Raw genomic sequence first — 7,207 nt, forward strand, 5'->3', positions numbered from 1 at the left:
ATTACATGCCTTTACTGCCTCATGACTACTGTTAAGTTGACTAGATTGAATAGTTCTGGTTTGAATTATATTAGGCACTATGTGGTATAATGCATTATTATAACGAGAGCAGCCACACAACAGAATAATGAATTAATTTTGCCATTAATACCCATTGAACTTTATATGAAATAAACATCAAATTACATCACAAGTAACTTGTAATAGCGATTGAGTGTATGCGGGATTCGAGGATTGACTACTAAAAAATGTCCTTGTCCAAGTTTTCCCAAAGACATCTATTACACTCAGTCATCTTTTAAAAAAAGGTTTCCTCTTATCATGCCAGGGATAACTCTAGGAAAATAATTATGGGGAGGAATTTCCTATGATGAATAAAATTGGTAAATACAAGAAAAGATTAAAATGGTAAGAATGATGAACCTGTAACCTACTGAAAACAGTGAAATATTGTCTTTCCACTTATCTATTCAGAATAATTGAAAGAAAAGGTACTTGCTAACTGTTGATAAAAAATTAAATATTTTATTAAATTTTAGACACCCAATAATTAAGCCATAATTCAAATCTCTTCTTTTACCTTTCTCAAAATCTTCTATCTCACAGAGGTGGGGGGAGTTACATTAAGTGAGAAATCATGTTTTACATTTTAAAGGTATCTCTTAAAGTGGGTAGATATTCTTGGTGTCATTTTAGTTAAATAATTTTAGTCTTGATAATAGGTTATCAGATGATTGTAGAACAGGAATTAATTATTCTTAAAAAATGTTTAATTATAATTGTCTAATTATAGCATTCACACATATAAGTAATGCCCCCAAAGATGGGAAGCCATATTCTACCTAAAGATAGGAAGTGACAACCAGGAGAGAATAAAAAACCCTGAGATTTAAATTTTAGGTACTCTCTTAAGCACCTTAAGTGTTTAATACTTTCAAATGCAAAAGACTCTGTATTATGTCAAAGATGGGCCTTAAATAACCTAACAAATAATTCAAAATGAATGCTATCTGTATGCATCCCAAATCAATAACCAGTTAGAATTCACTTGAATAGCTTCATCAGTGGAGAGTCTTACATTGTTGAAGGCAGTTTATTTTATTTTCAAAAAACTCTGTTTCTTAGAAAATTTTCCTCACATTGATCAGCAAGGTACTTTCATGATGTTTCTTCCCATTATTTTCAACTATACTCTTTGTGACCTTGAGAATAAATCAAACCTCTTGTATACATCCATTAACTGTCTAATGGCAATGACTTCAGTCTTGTATAATATTCAACTTCCATAATGACTTCAGTGACAGCTTATCTGTCATAGCTGAATATGACAATACTGGCCAACCCTATGAATTAATGTACTCTACAACGTTATCTGGGCCTTTCAAATGTAACAGTACCTAGAATTTAACACAATATTCATTCATTCATTTATTTTATAAGTATTTACTGAGTATGGTCTAGGTCCTTCTTTAAGGAGGGGAATATAACCAATGGTCCTCTTGGATTGAATACTATGGAAATCACTGATAGACATGACAAAAGCAAATTCTCCTCTCAAGCAGTTTATATTATTGGGAAGAGAGATGCCAAGAAGTTATAAATTCTATGGACAAAAACAGAGTTAGATGACAAAAAATGAGTCATATGTAATATGTTCCTCATCATAGTATACACATACAACTGACTGAAGGAGCAAAGGAAGGAATAATTCTATTTCTTTGTATAATTTTTTAATTGCTTAAACAAATGTAATACTGCTAATAAAAATGCATTTGTTGCATTATACTGAAAGCTAAAAAGTCATGAAGTGTCAGGTTTTCTTTTTTAAAGTTTGAAAATGTTCCAACATGAGATCATATGGATACATGGTGGGGAACAACACACACTAGGGTCTGTTGGGAGGGTGGTGAGAAGAAGAGCATCAGGAAGAATAGCTAATGGATACTGGACTTAATACCGAGGTGATGAGTTGATCTGTGCAGCAAACCATCGTGGCACACGTTTACCTGTGCATCAAACCTGCATATCTTGCACATGTACCCTGGGACTTAAAATAAAAGTTGATACCAGAAAAAAAAAGTTGTCATGACATATATTCAGATACAATCACTATACGCTCTATCCACCAGATGGCACTGTTAGGAAGCTTTTCATGGGCATGTCACTAATTATCCTACACCTATAGGGATATAAGCTGCCTCTGAATTTCTTTGAATACTAGAGTGTGACTATTGTTATATAGTAATTTCCTTCTTATAAGGCATTTATTTAGCAATTAGTAACTTAATTGATTATTTTTCTAAAATTGAAAGCATAATTCAGTGAAAAGTTTGAGTGCACAAAATTCTATTTTGGATAATCATTATTGTTACTAGATTAATAAATACTACCAGATCAATCAATAATTATAACATATATTTGGAATCTACTTTTAGGCAATGAAAATTGTATGCAAAAACTGGGAGGATGTTATTTTTTTAATCTTTTTAAAGCAGTATTTTAAATTTTCAAAAATTAAAACATAATCACACTGCATGCATCACCAACCTAAAAATAGTGTGGACACTAATCATATGTTTTGGTTTATGTATTTGGGAAATTTTTCTTCAGTTCAGGGAATCATATTATAAAGATAACTTTTGCATTCCATTATTTTTCCAGCCGTTTCCTTCTGTGGAAAATAGAAAAACCTCATAAACTTAAAATCAGCAGAAATTCTGCCAAACAAATGGATGACTTCTTTATCTCATAATATATGAATACTGTTTGTTGAATTAATTTGCATTATTTTTGAATTATTCTTAAAAGATGTATGTATTAATATATTAGATAAGAGAAATACCTAATGTAGATGATGGGGGGATGAATGCAGCAAATCATCATGGCATGTGTAGACCTATGTAACAATCCTGCATGATCTGCACATGTACCCCAGAACTTAAAATTAAAAAATAGAAAAAGGGAAAAATATATTAGATATGTTTAATTAAATAATAAAATTAACAAAATTTATTTTCATTCATGAAATTTGTAGGGGAAATCGCTGAACAATATAATCATGAAGATATGTCAGACTCAGAGAATAACCTATAGTAATAATTAATCTTTTCCAAAATAATAGAAAGACGGAGTAAAAAAAACTAAGTCTCTAGAACTTCAGTTAAAATGACTTTTGAATTGTTATGTAGCCATTCCTTAGTTACTGATTTAAAAAAAAAAAAAACACCTTAACTCAGAGTAATGTAAGCAAATGATAAAACAGAAGGAGGAAGTTATTATCTCATGTCACAGAAAATTCCAGTTTATTACTAAAGCTGGCTTCACAGGCTTCTATGAAATCACGACTCAAAATTTACAGTTCTCAGCGGTATTGCATCCCTACTGATATTACTGCAGAGTTACCCTCCTTGGTTGTGCTACAGCCTCAGAAGATCCAAAGTTATATTCTCTCAGGTTCAAATCTAATGGAAAAGATAACACTTCTATTTTCTTAAGCGAAGACTCAACTTAGTTTAAGTGGACCTGAGTCACGTATCAGACTTTGAGCCAATCTCTTCTGTGATGCCTTGGTCACATGCCTACCTCCACGTTCTCTGCTGCCAACATGTAGTTGGAGAATTGGCAACATGTGTTTCTTTAATGAGAAAAGACGAAAGGAGAATGACTGCTAAGGAGACAAAGATTCAAAAAATGCCTCTCACATTAGAAGTAATAAATATGTAGAAACAAAAGCATAGTAAAATGTAAATAGAATACATGTAAATAGAATACATTTTTTTTTCTTTTCTCCCTTTCTCTTTCTCCTTCTCCTTCTCCTTCTTCTTGAAATGGAGTCTCACTCTGTCACCCAGGCTAGAGTGCAGTTGTGTGACCATAGCTCACTGCAACCTGGAACCCCCACCCGCCGTGGCTCAAGTCAAGCAATCCTCCAACCTCAGGTTCCCAAAGTGCTGGAATTACAAGCATGAGCCATGATGACTGGATGAATAAATTTCTTTGTTGTAAATCAGGATAGATGGGTGTCAAGGAACATTTACCCAAAATATGCAAGGAACTCTTAAAACTCAACAATAAGAAACAACCCAACTGAAAAACGAACCAAAGACCTTAACAGATACTTCATCAAAGAAGAGATCCACATAGCAATAGATACATGAAAAGATGTTCCACATCATATGTCATTAGGGAAATTCACTTAAGTCAACAATAAAATAACACTACACACCTATTAGAATGACCAAAATTTAGAGCAGTGACAATATCAAATGCTGGCAAACATGTGAAGCAACAGCAACTCTCGTTCTTTGCTGATAAGAATGTAAAATGGTGCCGCCACTTTGGAAGACAATTTAGCAGTGTCTTACAAAACTAAAAATACCCTTACCATGTGAACCAGAAATAATTCTCCTTATTATTTACCCAGGGGAATTGAAACTTTTGTTCATACAAAAACCTGCACACAGGTGTCTTGGCAGCTTTATTTATACTTTCCCAAACTTGGGAGCAACCAAGATGCCTTTCAGTGGGTGAATGGATAAATTAACTGTGATACAAACAGGCAATGGAACATTACTTAGTGTTAAAAAGAAATGAGGTGTCAAGCCATGCAAATACATGGAGGAAACATAAATCCATATTATTAAGTGAAGAAAGTCAACCTAAAAAGGCTGCATACCTTATGATTCCAACTACTTGACATTCTGGAAAAGGACAAACTATAGAGATAATACAAAGAGCAGTGGCTACCAGATGTTTCGGGGAACAAACTGAGGGCTTTTCTGGAAGTGAAAGTACTCTGCATGATACTATATATGTTTCCAAACCCATAGAATATACAATACCAAGAATAAACCCTAATATAAAGTATAGGCATTGGATAATCATGTTACATCAGTGTGGGTTCATCAACTGTAACACAAGTACCATACTGGTGGGGCGGGGGGTATTGATAAGGAAGGAGGCTGTACCTATGTGAGGACAGGGAGTATATGGATGTCTCTGTACTTGTCTCTCAATTTTGCTATGAAATTAAAACTTCAGTCAAATGATAACATTTTAACAAAAGATGATCAAAACTCCTCAAAACTTAACAGTTTTCTGTGATGTCTGAAAGATATAGAACAGCACCCTTTTATTTCCTACATCTGTGTCTGAAAGAGTATGAAGTTAGCAACAAGCAATAAGAAGGCTACCAGGGAGAAGAGGTTTTGGGTTTAGATACTAGAAGGGCAATGGCAATATAACTGGCCCCTTTCTGAAGAGCTTTTCAACACTGAAGTAAGGTGAACTTAACAGTGTTGCAAGAAAATGATGCATATTATCATTGGGAAACCTAACAGCTTTGGTGGAATAGCATGCAATAATATTGACAGAACTGCATTGTTCACTACATATTATCACTGCCTGGGACTCACTCAGTAAAGAAATGTGCCCGTTTCTCTCCCTCATTTGTGACATATCAATTCACAGGAGGATGTAGGGTCTAGAAACATTTGGCATTGGTTGAGTTTTGAATTAAATGAGATTGAAAATTTTTAAATTCTCTCAATTTTTTTTTTTTTTTTTTTTTTTTTTTTTTTTTTTGAGACGGAGTTTCGCTGTTGTTAACCAGGCTGGAGTGCAATGGCGCGATCTTGGCTCACCGCAACCTCCACCTCCTGGGCTCAGGCAATTCTCCTGCCTCAGCCTCCTGAGTAGCTGGGATTACAGGCACACACCACCATGCCCAGCTAATTTTTTTTTTGTATTTTTAGTAGAGACGGGGTTTCACCATGTTGACCAGGATGGTCTCGATCTCTTGACCTCGTGATCCACCCGCCTCAGCCTCCCAAAGTGCTGGGATTACAGGCTTGAGCCACCGAGCCCGGCCAATTCTCTCAATTTTAATAACTAATAGATATCTGAAAGTTATAATTGACAGAGACAAAGCATAAAAAGGGGGAAATAAAAGAGCAGTATTACACCTACAATCATTGATCTTCAACAAAGTTAACAAAAAGAAGCAATGGAGAAAAGATTCCCTGTTCAATAAATGGTGCAGGGATAACTGGCTAGCTATATGCAGAAGATTGAAACTGGACCCCATCCTTACACCATATACAAAAATTAACTCAAGACAGATTAAAGACTTAAATGTAAAACCAAAAACTATAAAAACCCTGGAAGACAACTTAGGCAATACCAATCAGGACTTAAGCAAGGGCAATATTTCATGACAAACATGCCAAAAGCAATTGCAATGAAAGAAAAAATTGACAAATGGGACATAAATAAACAAATAGCTCTTCACAGTGAAAGAAACTCAACACAGTAAACAGACAACCTACAGAATGGGAGAAAACTTTTGCAAAATATGCATCTGAAAAAGATCTAATATCCAGCATCTATAAAAACTTAAACAAATTTATAAGAAAAGAAAACCCTATTAAATAAAAAGTGGGCAAAGGGCACGAACAGACACTTCTTAAAAGAAGCCACACGTGCATTTCACATGAAGAAAAGCTCAACATCACTGATCATTAGAGAAATGCAAATCAAAACCACAATTAAACACTATCTCGCATCATTCAGAATGGCGATTATTAAAAAGTTAAAAAATAACAGATGCTGGCAAGGTTGTGGGGAAAGAGAAATGCTTTTACACTATTGGTGAGAGTGTAAATTAGTTCAACCATTATGAAAGACATTGTGGTGATTCCTCAAAGACCTAGAGGCAGAAATACCATTCAACCCTGCAATCCCATTACTGGGTATATACCCAAAGGAATATAAATCATTCTATTATAAAGATACATGCAAATGTATGTTCATTGCAGCACTACTCACAATAACAAAGACATGGAATTAACCGAAATGCCCATCAGTGATAACTTGATAAAGAATATGTGGTACATAAACACCATGGAATACTATGCAACCATAAAAATGAAGAGTATCATGTCCTTTGCAGCAACATAGATGGAGCTAGAGGGCATTATCCTCAACAAACTAATGCAGAAACAAAAAACCAAATACCACATCTTCTTACTTATAAGTAGGAGCTAAATAATGAGAACAATGGACACACAGAGGGGAACAACACACACTAGGATCTGGGGGTGATGGGTAGGAGGAAGGAGAGGATCAGAAAAAATAACTGATGGATACTAGGATTAATACCTGGGCAATGAAAAATCTCTACAACAAACCCCCATCACACACGTTTACG

The sequence above is a fragment of the Saimiri boliviensis genome, chromosome 7 (assembly GCF_048565385.1).
Source record: "Saimiri boliviensis isolate mSaiBol1 chromosome 7, mSaiBol1.pri, whole genome shotgun sequence".
In the NCBI taxonomy this organism is placed as follows: domain Eukaryota; kingdom Metazoa; phylum Chordata; class Mammalia; order Primates; family Cebidae; genus Saimiri; species Saimiri boliviensis.